The 17,707-nt window shown below is 40.5% G+C and overlaps 1 long non-coding RNA gene across 1 annotated transcript in view; it reads left to right on the top strand.

Annotated features, from left to right (window-relative positions):
- Window positions 1-16,437, top strand: part of LOC116668982 — a 50,909-nt gene extending 34,472 nt beyond the window's left edge. The window contains exon 3 of the long non-coding RNA XR_004326326.1: window positions 15,796-16,437. This is a non-coding gene — a long non-coding RNA (uncharacterized LOC116668982). The remainder of the gene's footprint in view (window positions 1-15,795) is intronic.
- Window positions 16,438-17,707: the final 1,270 nt, after the last annotated feature.

Here is a 17,707-nt window from a genome sequence, read left to right as displayed (position 1 = left end):
CCTCATATGCATAAGAATGAAGACCAGAAACACGTTTGGCAGGGAGAAAGAGGAAGAAACCAAATGATTTATCTAGACACTGAACTTCTGTATGGACTCTGTGCCTTCAGCTCTCTTTGGAGGTGGGATCAGCTGAAGAAAACTGCCCCACTCACAGTCTTGCCTCCTTCCAGAGACAGCCTCACATCTAATGATTGATTGACACTTGAGTATAAAGACCTGGCTTCCTTGTCCCAACCTAAGAAACTCAGGAGGTCCCTCGCGGCTCCAGATATCCTTGTGGGGTAGGTGGAAGCCTTTGCTGGTCCTGCGTTGCACCGTAACTCCTCCCTCTGCCTCCTTCCCCTGCTTCTACAGGCTCTGTCCCCAAGCCCTCCATCTCGCCATCTTCCTTCTGAGAAACCCAGCCGATGACAGCTTCTCGGATCTGTTTATGCCACCTCCCTTCTTTTCCGCGACACTGCTTCTCTCTGACTTTCTTTCCATCCTGTTTGTCGGCCCTTTTCCTGTCTATTCACTCTTTTCTTTTACTCATGCCCTATTCTTTCACCTAAATATAGACCTAAAATAAGTTTATTATATTTATCAAGTAGTGTTAATTGCACCTTAATCTTAAAAAGTATTTTTATCTCTTTCACATTGCACTCTCCTTTCATTTCTTCTCATTTCTCTTAAAAAAAAAAAAAAACTGTAATCCAACACAGTCTCCCATCAAAAATAAGTAAAAAATTAGCCCAAACAACTGCATCTCATTTTTGAAAGTACCTATGTGGCCCTTAACCAGGTTGACAGTATTTTCTCATTTATACTATTGTCTCAGTACATTAATAGTGCCCCCTTTTACTCTCAGAAGTGCCTTGTCTTAGATGAAAAATTAGTCACTGTCTCCTTGAGAGAGCTTTGTGGGTGTCTTTTGATCTGCAATTGGAAAAATGTTCCCCTCTTCTAGTTTAAGTGGATATTTATCTAATAAAAATTTAATTTCAAAAGGAAATCAAGGTTCGTGTGTCATTATCTGTAAACCAAACAAAAAATAGCTTTGATCTGACTCAGAAATAAGCTCTTGCCCTTTTAGAATTAAATTAAATGCTTTAAATGCTTGGGAAGAAATTTAATTTAAAACAGTAACCCAAGTAAGGGCTGCCAGTAGTCTTCGTAATAGTTTGCTACCTTCCCTGAAGAGTCATACATGTTAACTCAACTCACAGGGGGTTTACTGAAGAACTGCTTCACAAATTAGATCTGAGGACAAAATTCATTTATTCACCAAAAAGTGGTGGCGTGAGCACTATGGCCAGGCCCTGTTCTAGACATTTTGGGAGTACAGTGGTGTCTCTGCTGAAGCAAATAATTGCATGAGAGAAGTGCAACTTATGAACAGAACTAAGGAGAAAGTAAAATGGTCGTAGTAACTGGTTGGTAGGATTGATAGTCAGGGAGGGCCTCACTGAGGATGGAGTTCTTGAACTGTGATCTAAATGGCAAAGGTCTGCAGATACTACTACTATATATAAAATAGGTAAACAACAAGGTCCTACTGTACAGCACAGGGAACTATAGTCAATATCTTGTAGTAAATCATCATGAAAAAGAAATATATGTATGTGTGAAACAAATGAAAACAAATATATGTATATATACATATCACTGAACTATTATGCTGTACACAGAAATTGACACAACATTGTAAACTGACTATACTTCAGTTAAAAAAAATAAATGACAAAGATCTGGGTATAGAGGGTTCTACGGAGAAGGAACAGTGAATGCAAAGGCCCAGAGGCGGAGATGAGCTTCAGTATCAAGGAACAGAAAGAAGACCTGAGTGTTTGGAAGGCATCGAGTAGGAGGGAAAGAAGAGTAAGTGGGGCTGGTAATATGGAGGTACTGTAGGATTTTATTTCAAAGAGATTAGGAAGCCACTGGGATGTTTTCAGCAGAGCATGACATAATTTGAATTACACTTTTAGATGGTTACTCTGGCTTCTGCATGGAGGATGCAGTGCAGCGGAGGCAAGAGTAGAAGCTGAGAGACCAGTTAGGCTGTTACAGGAATCTCAGTGAGGATAGTGGCGTGGGTCCAGGTTGGGCATGGAGGACATGGTGACAACGGTTTACTGAGGGGCTGGATGTAGGGGAGAAGAGAAATTGAGCCTGTGGTCTACATTTCTGGCTTGCAACCTGCCTCTAGTATCTAACAGAGCAAAGGATTCTTTATTTATTTTAAACATTTTTTATTGACTTATAGTCATTTTACAATGTTGTATCGAATTCCAGTGTAGAGCACAATTTTTCAGTTATACATGAACATACATACATTCATTGTCACATTCTCTTTCACTGTGAGCCACCACAAGATCTGTATATATTTCCCTGTACTACACAGTACAATCTTGTTTATCTATTCTACATTTTGAAATCCTAGTCTGTCCCTTCCCACCCCTCGTCCCCCTGCCAACCACAAGTTTGTATTCTATGTCTATGAGTCTGTTTCTATTTTGTATTTATGTTTTGTTTTGTTTTAGATTCCGCATATGAGTGATCTCTTATGGTATTTTTCTTTCTCTTTCTGGCTTACTTCACTTAGAATGACATTCTCCAGGAACATCTATGTTGCTGCAAATGGAGTTATGTTGTCGGTTTTTGTGGCTGAATAAATATACCACATCTTCTTTATCCAGTCATCTGTCGATGGATATTTAGGCTGTTTCCATGTCTTGGCTATTGTAAATAGTGCTGCAATGAGCATTGGGGTGCAGGTGTCATTCTGAAGTTGGGTTCCTTCTGGATATATACCCAGGAGCGGGATGACTGGGTCATATATGGTAAGTCTATTCCTAGTCTTTTGAGGAATCTCCATACTGTTTTCCACAGTGGCTGCACCAAACTGCATTCCCACCAGCAGTGTAGGAGGGTTCCCTTTTCTCCACAGCCTCTCCAGTGCTTATCATTTGTGGACTTTTGAATGATGGCCATTCTGGCTGGTGTGAGGTGATACCTCATTATAGTTTTGATTTGCATTTCTCTGATAATTAGTAATATTGAGCATTTTTTCATGTGCCTATTGATCATTCGTATTTCTTCCCTGGAGAATTGCTTGTTTAGGTCTTCTGCCCATTTTTGGATTGCATTGTTTGTTTTTTTCTTATTAAGTCATATGAGCTGCTTATATATTCTGGAGATCACGCCTTTGTCGGTTTCATTTGCAAAAATTTTCTCCCATTCCGTAGGTTGTCGTTTTGTTTTACTTACGGTTTCCTTGAGCAAAGGATTCTTTAGAGGTGGTTCATGGAAGCAGAATGCAGCGTCATTTCCTTTCTCCTTTTATGGAAGAGAGCAATGTGCATTTTCCATCCCACAAAATGAGAAAGGAGACCCAGAGCCCCTCAGGGAGGTTGGAGTTGCTTGCCCAAAGGGGCAGCCTAGTGTGCAGCTTGCTCTTCAGTAGATCAACTTTGCTAGCACTGTATCCCTTCGTTTCCCAAGGCTCCTAGGCTGTAGGGATGAGAGAGGAGTGTTGCTTGTATTCGTTGTGTGTTGTTTATTATCCTGGGTTTTCACCCACATGCACTGTGAGATATAGCTTCCATTGATGCTAATGGAAATTTGAAATTTCACAGGTAAGGCAGAAGTTCAAACTGGTAGATTTTCTTACATAAAAACAGTATTGGAATCTTAGCTTTGGTAATTAAATTCAGTGTCCTCCACTTTTAAATAAACTGTGGGCCAAAAACAATTGACATGCCTTGGGTTACAGCCAGTCAAAGTGTAGCCAGGCCTGGGACCCAGACATTCTCTTGGTGATTTTTGCCTTAACGGTCTGTTTTTACACGAGAGGGGAGGAAACAAAATTCTCACTATTCTGGGGTTCTTTTAGAAACTAGCCAGTAATGGGATTAAGAACAAGGCTTTTTTTGTTCTTTTCCTCCATTGTTTAGGGATACTTAACTCCACTTCTCTGAAATCTTTACGTCTGTAAAGTCTTTGATATTTTGGTTTAAGTAGAAAAAAATAATTGAAATGAAAAATAACTGAAATTAAGTAGAAAAAAATCATTGAAATTTAAGCAGAAAAAAATCATTGAAATATTTTAGTTTAAGTAGAAAAAGTAATTTAAGTAGAAAAAAATGAAATCAATTGAAATAATTGAAATAATTGCATCTTTTCCTTCCTCCTAATTTTTCTTTTCTGTGTCTTTTCCTACTTCCTCACTCTTCTTTGTTCTTGTTATCTTGCTGGCAAACTCCTGAACCTCACTGTGTTAAATATCTTTCTAAACTGTGCCTTAGCTGCCCCTTGCATGGAAAGGGGAAGGAGATAATATGTGTGTTTCACCTTCACAGTGACATATTTCCCTTGGCATTGTATTTAATTAGATTACCGTGAATGTCACTCTGTGTGGTACTGTGTTTTATTAAAACCAAAATGTGGTTCCATGATAAAACATGCTGTAAGCCCTGCAGTGCAGTGCAACACGGAATTTGTAGCAACACCTATGCCTGCTATGGTCTAGGTGGTAAATACTAACCAAAACTATGTAAGGGAGAAAAAGGCCAGAGGAGATAAAGGCCAGAGGAGATGGTACTATCCAAGTAAAAACATTGTCAGCTTGTGGCATCAAAGTTTAGTTTATAGTAGAAAGTGTCAACTTTTATAATAGTATGAGAATGGAGTATTTCATTGTGGGAATAGTGTTGTGGTCTAGGGTGGGCATTGCGCAGGGCTGAGGTCAAGGAAGGACTGGAGTGTTCATCTGTTCACTTGTCCATTGGTTCAGTAAATATTTACTGACAACCTGCTTTCTACACAGCATTGAGAGAATGCGTAGCATGGTTCCCCCTCAAGGAGCTTGCCCTGCTGATCCACTTCTGAGCTTTATTTTCCTTTTTATTGAAGTGGACCCTGGGTACAATTAAATGGCTTTCAAGAAAGACTTGAATCCAAACAATGTTTGCTGACTCTCTCTGTAACAAGTATTAGACTGAGTTCTTTCTACATTCTATTCAGAGCCTTGGCTGTTTTAAAAAAAAAAAAAATTTGCTTTTTCCTCCTCTTATTTTCTTATTTTCTTCTTTTGCCAGATAGAGGAGACTTTGTTTTTTTGGCCATGATTTGTACTAAAGGACACAGGGACATTCTTTATCTGCAGTTACCTTAGCTGCTGACTCTGCTCTATCTCCTTCCACTGTCTAACTGGGGACTCCTATGGAAATACTCCAAGAGACAGCAAAATGGCATGAGAAGAAGCCACGTGCTGGAAATGCGTCGTACTCTTAGTTAAGACATCATGGCGGTTGCTTGTATCCAAGGAGCGTGCTCTGATTTTACGTAGCCTGTGTTCAGTCTTGGGCAGCACCCAGCCATTCACAAGTCAGATTTGTTTGGAGTCTGAGGCTACAAAGAAGTCAGGGTGAATGCTGATTACTGGTGTGTGTGAGCGTTCACTGCAGGAGCCAAGCCCAGTTAATCCAGAGGGCAGGCTTTCCAAGAGATTTAAAAAGCGGCACTGAAAGGAACATAATGAATCCACTATTTCAGGCCTGCCCCTCTATTTGAAGCCTTGAAACATCCTAAAATAGGGCTGTATTGTTAGCTAGCACTTACCCTACTGTGGACTCTGAAAAGAAAAGCTTTCAGGGGCTGAGGATTTTCCCAAATGAGATAGAATCCAGTTTCCTTAAAGGGCTGTGGGTCTGACTCACCTAGAATGTTTCTGGGAAGGCAGTTGGTAGCTCTTTTCAGTGGGAATTACAGAAACTAGATGGTATCACAAGACTGTTTAGGGATGAGGCACCAGAGCTGGGTTACTAGGACCACAGAGATGGATCGATCCGTGCAGTGAGCCCCACCAGGCTTAACACTGGTAGCTAAAGAGCAGCAGTTCCCGTGTTCATGAAAGTACAGCCCTAAAGTTGATCTATTGCTGTGAAGCGGATACCGCTGGAAGCAGGAGTTACTGACAGAATATGATAAATAACACAGCTAGATTATACATGGAAAGAGGCTTAAATCCTTCTAAAGCTGGTGGACAGATGACAATGACAGTTCAGTCACTGCAGATAAATAATGACAAGTTGCTGGAGAATGGAATACAGGATTAATTCGTACACCATTCGGCATATGAGACTTTAAAAAAGTCAAGGAGTCAAGTATGTGTAGCGTTAAATATGAATGCCTGGAATGAAGATGGGACAGAGTGAAAGTCAAATCTGTATGTGCCATTGAATATGAGCCAGTGGTACCTAAAGGCATTTTTTTTTTTCAGTCTCTTGGAGGATCAAACGGTACCTGCCTCTTAATGTGTATGTGTTTCTTAAATGGGAAAAAGAGTCAATGTAAATTTAAAAAAAATTTTTTTTAATGGATAGCATATTCAGAAGGAATTGCTAATGTGACTTTTGATTCTGAATGTCTGGACCAGCATGAGCAGTACTGGTATTTGGCTCTGAGAATGAAAGGCAAGGAACTGAAGAATAAAGAGCAGCTCTAGTCGGCGATGGATGAGAACAGAATGGTAGATAATGAGGGGAGGACGGCCAGACACGCAGGGCCTTGGATCTCTGGGAGGATAATGGATGAGAAAGGGTGCAGTCGGGGCAGAGAGGATGGAATCATGATGTCTTTGATAAATTGTCTTCACTTCAGCCTAGGCATTCTTTACAGCAGACAGAAAGGAATAAAAAGACCGTCCAAAGGCCCATCTTTGAGTTCCACTAATGATGACGTGACAGACGAAACACCTACATCCATACACAGACTCTTTGAAGACACAGATGAGGGAGATGTCATCGAATCTTTTATCTGTTTATTAGATCATCTGAAACAGTGTTTTGGTTAGAAGCAAAGATGTATGTCTGGCTAGTTAAAAAATAAAGGGACAAGCTTATTTGTATTAATCCAGGGAAAAGTAGTTGTCCACAAGTCACTGACGTGGTTAGAATGAGTCTTCCTGTTTCATCAAATAAGCAGTATCGTGCACATCTGGATACCCTAGCCTCCCTCCAGACATCACCTAGAGACAGATTTTGATGCATTTTGTCTTAAAGGGGTGATCAGAGGAGACCCTCGGGAGACAACTGTTTAAGAGAGATGTGGCATTTGTGTGTATGTTGCTGTTATGGCTACTGCTAAAAAAAAGTAAAATTTTAGTTAATTGATTATTTCTGTTCCTTCGTTTATAATTAATGAAATAATCAGTTTTGAGGAGTTTCACAGTGGAAATAGGATAGTTAGAAGTAATGACTATTTCTATATATGGATTACCAAAGCATCCTGCTGCAAAGAGGATGATTCAACCAGGCTGCCTCCTTTCTTTCTCCTTTGCCATTTCCCACCTTCTGAGAAAGGACCTCAGAGTTCAGAATGCTGCCTTCCAAGCCCTAATAGTCTTTCAATAATCAGCATCTCCTTTTTCTCACAGAGATCTAGACTGGTGGGAAGGTGCAAGAGATTCCAGGTCAGAGAATGTTAGTGTCTTTCACTGTTCATAATAAAGCTCGCCCACCTGGCCTCATTAAACAAAACACAACAACCAGATAAGCTATTTTTTGTCATCTGTGTGGGCAGGAGAACCTTTTTGTTTGAAAGGGTGTGTTGGCTTGCATTACCGACCTTGCTGGAGAAACTGGAAGGTTTAGATTCTTAGGAGTGGTCAGGACCACATGGGGTCATCTAGTTGTCCTGAGAGGATATATTAAAACCCTATTTCAGAAACTTAAATCGTTTGCTCATGCATTTGTTTATTCATTCAGTTATTTATTCTTCAAGGTCCTGGGGCTATAGAGTTGAGCAAAAACAGATGTGACCCATGCCCTTAGATCTTCTTCTAGTTGGGGATGTAATTAGTTATATATGCACCTAGTCACACACATAAGGGTATGTGATCACCATCAAAATGAAGGTGCTTGGAAGCAGAGCACCATGCTCTTTAGGCCTGATGGACAGCTGTCGTATTGCATCTCCCTTCACCGTCATCCTGGCGTTCCCCTTTACTTCTCTATTCTCTGGCTTTCCTTTTCTCTTGATTATGTTTATTACTCTTTTTTTTCCCTCTCATTTTGATGGAGCACATATTCCAGTAGTTTCCTGAGAAAAGGCACATGGGATTAAAAATTTTTGAAATGTTGAATATCTTAACATGTTTTTAATTCCGTCCTCACATCAGATCAATAATTTGTCTGGGTATAGAATTTTAAGTTGGAAAACCTTTTTTTTCCCCTCAGTATTTTAAGGTTATTTCTTCCTTTTTCTTTAAGATTCCAGGAGATGCTTTTAAGAAGTCAGTGCCATGATTCTTTATCTTGTGTTTGAAAAAACAGTTTCTTACCCCTTCAGTAGAAGCTTATAATATTTTCTCTTTGTCTTCTAGAATTCTCATCATGATATATATCTGAATGTATGATTATTTTTATCCTTTGTACTGATAAACATTCAGTCTGAAAAAGCATGTCTTTTAGTTTTGATGAACTTTATTGAATTATGTGTTCAATTTCCTCTCTTGTTCCCTCTTTTCTCTTTCTGAAATTCTTATTACTTAAAAGTTCAACATCTTTGACTAAATGTCCCAATTTTCTTTTATTTTTCTTCTCATTTTCCATCTCTTTTATTTCTCTCTTTTTGTTACATTTCCTCAAAATTATTTTCTAGCCCTTTTCGTTGAATTTTTCATTTCTCTTTTCATACTTTTAATTCCTAAGAGCTCTTTTTGTTTTTTGAATGTTTCTTTTAAAAAATAGAATACCTTTCTTGTTTTAGGAATGCAACATATTCTTTTATCTTTCTAATGATTATTAATTATAAGGTTTTTTGAAGTTTTCTTCTTCCTCATAGCCTCTAAGTTGTTTTTTTGGGTCTGTTTTATTACAGTCTCTGACTTTCATATAGATGCATTCCTCAAATGTCTGTTGATTTGACTGTGTGTATTTAAGTGTGAGGCACTAGAGCAGATTAGAAGCTTCATTTGAGCTTGTGTGCTGTGGTCTTTACTATAGGGAGATCTGGCTGGGCTATTTGCCTGGGAAGCTTCTGACACCAGTTATCAGTGTTATTGGATGTGTTCTTTTGGACTAGTCAGATATCCAGAGAGGATCTTGCCTCCTGTGTGTGTGTGTGTGTGTGTGTGTGTGTGTGTAGTGTGTGTACACATGTGTGTGTGCACATGCTCATGTGTTTATGTTTGTATATGTGTCTGGGTGACAGCATTCTGGGAACCAAGTATGGGAGGAAATCTGGGAGTCAGTAAGTATAGTCATCCCTCAGTGTCTGTGAGGAACTGATTCCAGGACCTACCAAACTGGTTTCCACCCCTACGCCCCAAACCAAAATCCCTGGATGCTCAAATCCCTTGTATGAAATAGTGTAGTATTTGCATATAACCTACACATGTCCTCCCGTATACTTTAAATCATCTGTAGATTACTTATAATACCCAATATAACATAAATGTTAAAATGTATATAAATAGTGGTAAATATAAAGTAAATGCTATGTAGTTGCCAACACCCACCAAGTTCAAGTTTTGTTTTTTGGAACTTTCTGGACATTTTTAAAAAATATATTTTTGATCCGTGGTTAGTTGAATCTGTGGATGCAGAACTCATGGATATGAAGGGCTGACTGTACGCATATATTTATTTATTTCAGTACAGCGGCCTTTTCTTCAACTGGGCGTGGTGTCTCCCACTTCAGGGGCCCTTAAACAGAGAATAAACCTTTAGTCCCCTACCAGAGCTGGGGAAGGGGAGTCACCCAGTTGCTCAGAGTGGAGGAGAGAAATCCTGGGTGTCATCTTATTTGCTCTTAAACAGATTTCCAGTCATCCCACTTTTACCCTTACATCGAAAGGCACTGCTACTCTGGGCCTGTTGGGGGTTTGTGATATAAAATGGGTGTTTGTTCTTTGCTCTTTTCCTGCTGGCTTAGAAAAGTCAGCTTCCTTAGGGCCTGCTAAGCCAGATAACTTGAATCTACCTGCTTTTCTGACTTCCAGTTTATAAAATATGGTCTCTTTTTCCCATTGTTCTTTTGAGTCTGTACCTTTAAATTATCCTTTATTGTGATTTTAGAAAGCTTAAAGGAAAGATATATGTGTTCAATCTACCATCTTTAGCTGAAAGTGAAGAAATTCCTTGAATTTAAGTATTTTCTTCTATAGAGAACATTTAACACGTTGGAAGTTTTTTTTTTTTTCCTGTTCCTTCCCCACTTTACATATATTTTCATCTAAAAAAAATCCAAAACAGTTTTTAGTACTATTTCAGTATAACATTTTTATCACCATCGACAGCTGCACTATATTTTCTAATGTATGGATTGAATATGTTCAGACTTTATGGAAAGGCAAGTTCAAATCACATTCTACATGTTTTCTCCTTTAATACTTGTTGGTTTGTTTTAATAAAGCTGTAATTGTAGTTGAAAGAATGATAGTTAATTCTCTATAACTTAGGGACTCATTGCCAGTTTGGGGATTATTTAGATTCCTCGATTTTTGTTTCCTTTCTTTAGGGCTGCTTTGCTTTGGAAATTTTCAGTTCTCATTAATGTCTTCCTCCATTAAATTTTTAAAAAATACGGGAAGTAGAATAAATTCGAAGTACCATCTTTGGTTCAGTTCAACAAACATTTCCCAAATGTTAATAGTATTGTACTAGGCATTGGAGATAAGAAAATAGGGCACGGTCTCTACTAGCCTAGCTTCTTACTGATAATCCAGTATGGAGAAAGTTGAAACTAAAATGGACAAGAATTAGTTTTTGGTTATCTGTGTATTTCATTGGATCTACTGTTTCTACTCATTTAAAATTTTTATTGTAACTTTTTTTGGTTTAATCTTTTAAAACAAAGTCAAAGCATAGGAAGAAAACCTCAGTACTGCTTACCTCTAAACACTTTCCCCAGTCAACTAACAAATGACTGATATCCACCATTAATATTCCTGCCTTTACTTAAAGGTCTGAACCCCATTAAAATGTAAAAAGCACATTGTCCAATTCATGTCTCAGGACTCTGAGATTCTTTCCCGTCAGTAGGTTTGGCACGCTTGCTAATGGGGAGAATAAGGGGTACTTGGTCATCTATAGGGGAGGTAAGGGATGTATTGGAGGGCTTATGAGAGAAGCGTGCACCTGAAAAGGGAGACTGGTAGTGCCAAAAGCAGATCACCAATTTCTCAATGTTCTTATTCACTTTTGGATCTTTAAAAAAAAAATGATCTATTTTGGTTTTTTTGAAATCTAGGAAATTAACAGTCCTTGAATGCTCTATGTAGCAATTCTCAACTAACTAGCATATTTGATTGACCAGAACATCTTTGTTGCCAACTATTGTGGACCATTGAGCTTTTATGGTGGATCACTAATTCCTGGAGGGAGGAGACCATGTGTGTCTTTTATTTCTCTTATATCCCTTCTCAACACTAACACCTGTCCTCTCAGCAGGAGTGCTAGGGCCTCAGTAGAGGTTGTTGATTGACTGAAGGCATTCTACTATCTTGCTACATTCTACCCGGTATGTTTCTTCTTGGCTGAATGTTTTTAAGGCTGTCCTTCCCTACTGAGCACTCAAATCTGCCCTCTTTCCTATTCCAGCTGGTTGGCCTGGCCCTTATTACCTCTTGCAGTTGGAATTGATCCCTGAAGCTGAAAATTGCTCCAGTTAATGGTTCATGGATCACTGGGTTGTCAGGCCCTGCAGCCTGCATTGACTAACATCGTGGGGAGGCTGGATGTCCAAAGGGTGAGGGAGGCTTCTTAGTGTTTAGGAGGTTATAGTGCCTCTCACCTTTGCAGAGAAGCAGAACCCCTGGGGAGACCTGCAGGGACTTGATCCTGTAGGGTAGGTTTGTTGAGGGGGTGATAGAAGGGTTCAGATAAGATGCTCTTCCAAATAACCCATTCTTCCACCATTCTCTACCCATTAGAAAAACATACACTGCACCAGAATGGTTAGTGCTCAGGCTCCAAAGTCATTCTTCTCGGATCCAAGTTCAAGCTTCAATATTCTCTAACTGCAGTTTTTAGAAAAGTTGCTTAACCTTTCTGTACCTCAGTTTTCTCATTTGCGAAATCGGGATAATAATATCTACCCACCTAAGATCATTGGGTCGGAATGGAAATGAGTTAATACGGGTTAAATGCTTCGAATACAAGTGTCCAGGAGGTGTTAGTAATCATCATTATTATCACCCAGATGATCAGATCAAAGGTGTCTGCGAGAATCCAGGGGAGTTGGGGAACCCCTGACCTCCACGTCCCTCTGAATAGCTTCCTACTCAGAAGAGAATAATGATCAGCTCTGCGTAAACCCTCACTGTCACTAGCTTACTAATTAGGTTTCCAACTTACCATAGCCCAGAGAGCGACAGACAAAATGAGAGTGTGGAAGAAAAGAGTTGTGCCTGAAAATAATGAGAAATTGGCTAAAATACATTGTTGCTAAGGAGGTGGCGCTGCGCAACGTGTACGGAAGCAGCAGTGGATGTGGCCAGAGAGGACCTCTGCCCCTGGGGTGGACCACTTAACCTCTGGGACCCTCCGATTCCTCGCCTGTAAAATGAGAGTAAGCATATCTGCCTCACAGAGCACTTTGAGGATTAATTACACACAGATGTGGGTGCATGTGCATGCGTGTGTGTGTGTCTGCGTGCATGGGCACACGTTCACACATGCTAAGAGCTAATATTTATTGAGCTGTCAGTAGGGTGCCTGGCATATAATAAGCATTCAGTGTATGTTAGCTGTTTTTCTTGCGATGTTACATTATAAGTAGGTGAATGGCTTTTTCCCTGAGTCAGCCTGGCCTGATAATCACTTAAGAAGGCTCCATGTATTTGTCCTCCTGAAACCATGAGAATTCAAGGAACAAATAAGGCAAAGCAATGAAGAATACAGCACAACAGTGCGGCTGAGGCCTCTGAGGGTCAGCAGGCATGGATAGGCCATTCTGGCATATTAACCTGGTAGAAAGGCCCCTTTGACAAGGTGGAATCTTACCTAACTACTGAGTTTAGGAACATCTGAGCACCTGGGCAGAGTATAACAAAAGATACAGTCCCGGGAGTTTTGTTATCTGGAGATCTGTTTCCTTTGGACAATTGAATTATCTCTAATAAACTTTTTTTTTTTTCAGGCCTTATCCTACCCTATCGACTTATTCTCTCAGCATGAAAAAAATCCTCCCCCCCTTGCCTTCCTTGACACCATTCTCTTCAGGACTTTTTCTGTCTCCATAGTGACTTCTTCTCAGTCTGCCTGTGGGTTGCTTCTCTCTCAAATGTTAATGATCCTCAAGGATCTCCTGGCACCCCTTATCTCCTCTCAATTTATACATCTGTGGCAGAAAGAGCTACTTGTTTACCTCCAAATCCAATTTCTGCCTTTGTTCTTAGCAACAGACCCTCCATCTTAGGTGAGCACATGCCCACTTGGGATCAAGACACCATTTCCCAGCCTCCTTTGTATCTGTGTGATGAAGAAAAGCTTATTTTGTGTGGAACTTCAAGGAAGAGGACTTTTTTTCCTCTTCTGCCTGTCATCCTCCTGACCCACCATGAGGATGTACTGTCATCCTCCTGACCCACCATGAGGATGTAATGGTGGATGTCCAGCAGCCCTCTTGGACCATGGGGTGACCTCGAGGATGGAAGCCATGTTCTAGGGTGACATGACAAGGCCCCACCGTACCAACCCTAGATTGTTTACCTCCAGACTATGAGAGAGATATTTCTATCTTGTTTAAGCTGTTGCTATTTTGCCATTTTAGGTTTTCTTGTTATATGCTTGGCACACTTAAAGGAACACTCAGGCATGGATGATGAGGTGATTGGAGGAGAGGATGATGGACTGAAGAGTAGGGGCCATATTTTGTTTTGTGGGCACCATCAAAGGTTCTGAGATTCTGGTACAGGTGTGGGAATGTGATGTAGGATGCTCTGTTATCGGCTAAGATGGAACTTTCTGCCAAATTGGGGGCTGAGAGGTAGATTAGCATGAAGAAATGAGATGTTTCTTGTACATATAAGTTAGTGAAGTTGGATTCATCTTGATACATACATAGATGATATTTTGTATGAGATACTCTTTAACCGCCCTTTTCCTCCTTACTATATTGAGGACCCCTTTCCATGACAATAAATGCATATATATATGTGTATATATATATATATACACATATATATATGCTTTTAATGAATGAATCACAGTATGCTGCACAGATGTGCTGCATATATTTAACCAGTCTTCTTTATTCTTTACCAATCCTTGCCAGCTAGTATCTCAGATGATATATTAGACTCTGGTCCTCCCAGTCACTTGTGCGTATATTGGGTGACTTGTCCCTGAACTTGGCCACTCTCGGTGACTTTTCTGTGACCCTTGACTAGCCTGTAGTAGTCATTCTCCTGACCCTTATTTAGGCTTAGCTGGTCCCATGCTGGTACATGCCCTCTGAAAGGACCTCATACTTCTTGTGGTATGAGGTACTGATGTCCAGAGATGTTCCCATCTTATCCATCAAATACCGTCAACTACTCAGTCTCCTCTGACCCACGCACTGGGCAGAAGTCATCTCTCTCCATCCGAACAGTTTATATACTTGTGCTTCCTGTGTGACTTCACCATTTCCCATCTATCATTTTAGGTCCGAGCCCACATTATCCGTCTCTGCAGGCCTTGAGTTCCTTAATAAAAGGATTGATGCTTGTCTCAGCTCCCGACCCCAGTGATCACAGCATATTTTCACAGGCAGGGCTTAAGAGTTGTCTGTGGGGTGAATGGCATTTCTGTTGATTTTCTTCGTAATTTATTCTTGGTGCCCTTGCATCTCTGTGTCACCTAGAGGCTTGCCATTGTAATACAGTCTCAAGGCTCCAGAGATAAAATTTGAATGTCTGAAATCACACCTACCATCCTGCAGAAGCAGGTAGCAGGAAATCACAGTTCTACAAAAGGCATAGCTGCATTGTCCTGTGTTGTTCTGATGATTCAAGAGAGATGATTAAGGCAGCAGAAGCGGTTTTCCCACTGCCTTGGCATTTCAGGTTGCAGCATCTCAGGAGACTGTCTTAGGTTGCTCTTGGCCTGAACTCATTCACCAGTGGAAATCTTTAATCCTGAAATATTCATCTAAAAAATGTGATGTCTTCAAGTGATCAGGCAGCCAAACTGACCCAGGCCAAATCCTTTCAACTGGCTGACGCACTAGTAATCTAGGGCATTGAGTTTTGATGAGGTTCCTTTTGCTGCTAAGTGGAGATTCAGTAAGAGACAGGAGAAGTGGATTGCTATTATTGCGGGGTGGGGATGTCTAGGAAGCTTAATGAGGCCAGCTCTGGGCTTTGCAATCTGCTGATGGGAGGCCTGGTGTGACAGGCAGTTAATGTTTAAAGACAATGAACTGTCTTGCTGCGTGATGGCTGCAAGACGGTCTTTTATGGTCTCATTGATGAGTCATCCTCTCTGGGCAATCAATTTTTTAGCTGGCTAGACTCGCTCCGCTTTCCCTATGAATAAGTTTATTTATAATCTTCAAATCCTTTCTTCCTGCGTGGTTTCTGGCTTTGAACTTTGGCTGGGCACCGGCTGGGAGAATTCAGGCTGTTTGGGTGTGGGGTGTGTATTTCAAAGTCAGATTGTCTAGACATCCTTTACAGAAGTTGGCGCAGCTCTGCTGAGCATGTCACTTGGGAGATGGATTTCTTTGTGGCTGGCCTGGCATCGTTAATTTTAGTAAAAAGTTTTCTCCTTGTAGTTTTATACACTGATAGTCTGAAAGTGCTCTGCATTACGATTCCCACAGGCCCAGGGAGATGAACGCTTCTGACAGAGTCCATGACAGGAAAATATTACCAGCTCCAACACCTGATTACTCATGGAAGTTTCCACGGAATCTGCCAATGTCTGAGCCATCTGCTCCACCTAGACTTTTTTTTTTTTTTTTAACCCATTTAATATGAGAATGTAAATATACCAGTAATGCTGAGGAACAGAACAGCAGCAAGAGTGATGATGATGATAGTCATGATTTATCAGGCATCAAGAACCACCAGGCAGCTGGGCCAGGTGCTCCGAGCACCTCCGTGGTTCCCATCCCTGGGGAGATAAGACAACACAAATATACTGGGGTGCCGCCCCATATCAGTTAAATCAGAATATTCTTCTTCATTATTATTCTCAGAGCTCCCTTTATAAACTCTTCTTTTTTTTTTATAATTAACATGAATCTTCCACTCTTATTAAAGCAGTGTATCATCCTTGTAGGATATTTGGACAATAAAAAAAAATAAAATCATATATGATTCTACCATCCGAAAATCCCGCTGTTAACATTTTTAGACGACTTCATTGAGGTATTACTGAGATGCAATAAACTGCACGTATTTGAAGTGTTCAGATTGAAGTTTTGACACTTGATTAACATTGGTTTATTTCCTTCTGATCCCTTCTTTCTCCTTCCCTCCCTTCCCTCCCTCCCCCCAACACATATAACGGGTATTAAATAGCATACACATTTTTTCTGTCCTGTTGCTTTGTATTAACATTAATCATCAGTACTTTCCCGTGTGATTTTATTTTCTTCAATAGATGAATTTAATGGCTGCACAATATTCTATCATATGGTTCCCTTGTAATTAATTTAACATTCCTTTATGGTTGAATAGTTACATAATTTCTACCTTTTTACTCTTAGAAATAAAGGTGTCATGAACTGTTAGAAGCTATTGTTGGATTAGACTTTTATAGTAGAGGATTTTGGTCAAGTTCAAAAAAAACTTTGTGCCTCGGTTTTCTTATCTGCAGTTGGGGCTAATGTGAATACCTACCATAGAAGGATGCTGTGACAAGTACAGAAAATATTGCTTTAACATAACAATATTTAGCACAGCACTCAGCACTTTATAAGTGTTCAATTTATATTAGTCATTGTCATGATCCTTACTGGCATTTAGATATCTGTGCATGTGCCCTTTCTCCGGTATTAAGTGGTGCCTCTTTGAACACTAAAAACACGCGTTATGTTTCTTGTCTCCTTTGGAAGGGACTTCACATGATGGCATATAACAAGGTCTGTACACATTGTTAATAAAGTCACGGAGTAGATCCACCAGTCCACCAATCTGACCTTTCAAAATGGATTTTCAACATCCTTAGACTCTTCCAGCTCCCCTCCAACCTGAAAAGTTGGCAGCCCAATTCACGGTTGCTAGTTCCCTCCTCTCCTCCACACTCATCTTCTCTTCATGCATTCTGGCTTCAGGGCTCAGAGGTCACAGGTGAACTGCAGCAGGGATGCTCAGAATTCTTTGGCTTTGCCCAATGAACACCTCAGTTAGTTGCCCTAGAAAGAACTGAGGGGTTTGGAGATTGGAAAAAAAAAGCGCAGACTAGGTTCAGGAAGATATGGCAAGAGAAGCGCTGAAAAGGGGGTGGGGATCAGCTCGCAGTACTCTCTGGTCTGAGAGGAGTGGGAATGATGTCATACTAGTGGCAGGGGGCCTGGTGGGGGATGACGGCTAGATGCATGTGTTCCCCTCCTCATGTGGCTAACCTCAAAGAAGGATTCTCACAGTTCCACATTATTGTAAGTCTCAGGATCTACTGATGGATGGGAGACAGCCGTGAGCAGCAGGCACTCCTAATATTTGCCACCGCATTTGCTGGGTGTATGATCATCCCGGGTTTGGAGGTAGAGCCCAAGGTGATGAACTCTT

The sequence above is a fragment of the Camelus ferus genome, chromosome 15, assembly GCF_009834535.1.
Source record: "Camelus ferus isolate YT-003-E chromosome 15, BCGSAC_Cfer_1.0, whole genome shotgun sequence".
NCBI classification, from domain to species: Eukaryota; Metazoa; Chordata; class Mammalia; order Artiodactyla; family Camelidae; genus Camelus; species Camelus ferus.
The sequence above is the reverse complement of the archived record's forward strand: the minus strand, read 5'-3'. Positions and strand labels throughout refer to the sequence as shown.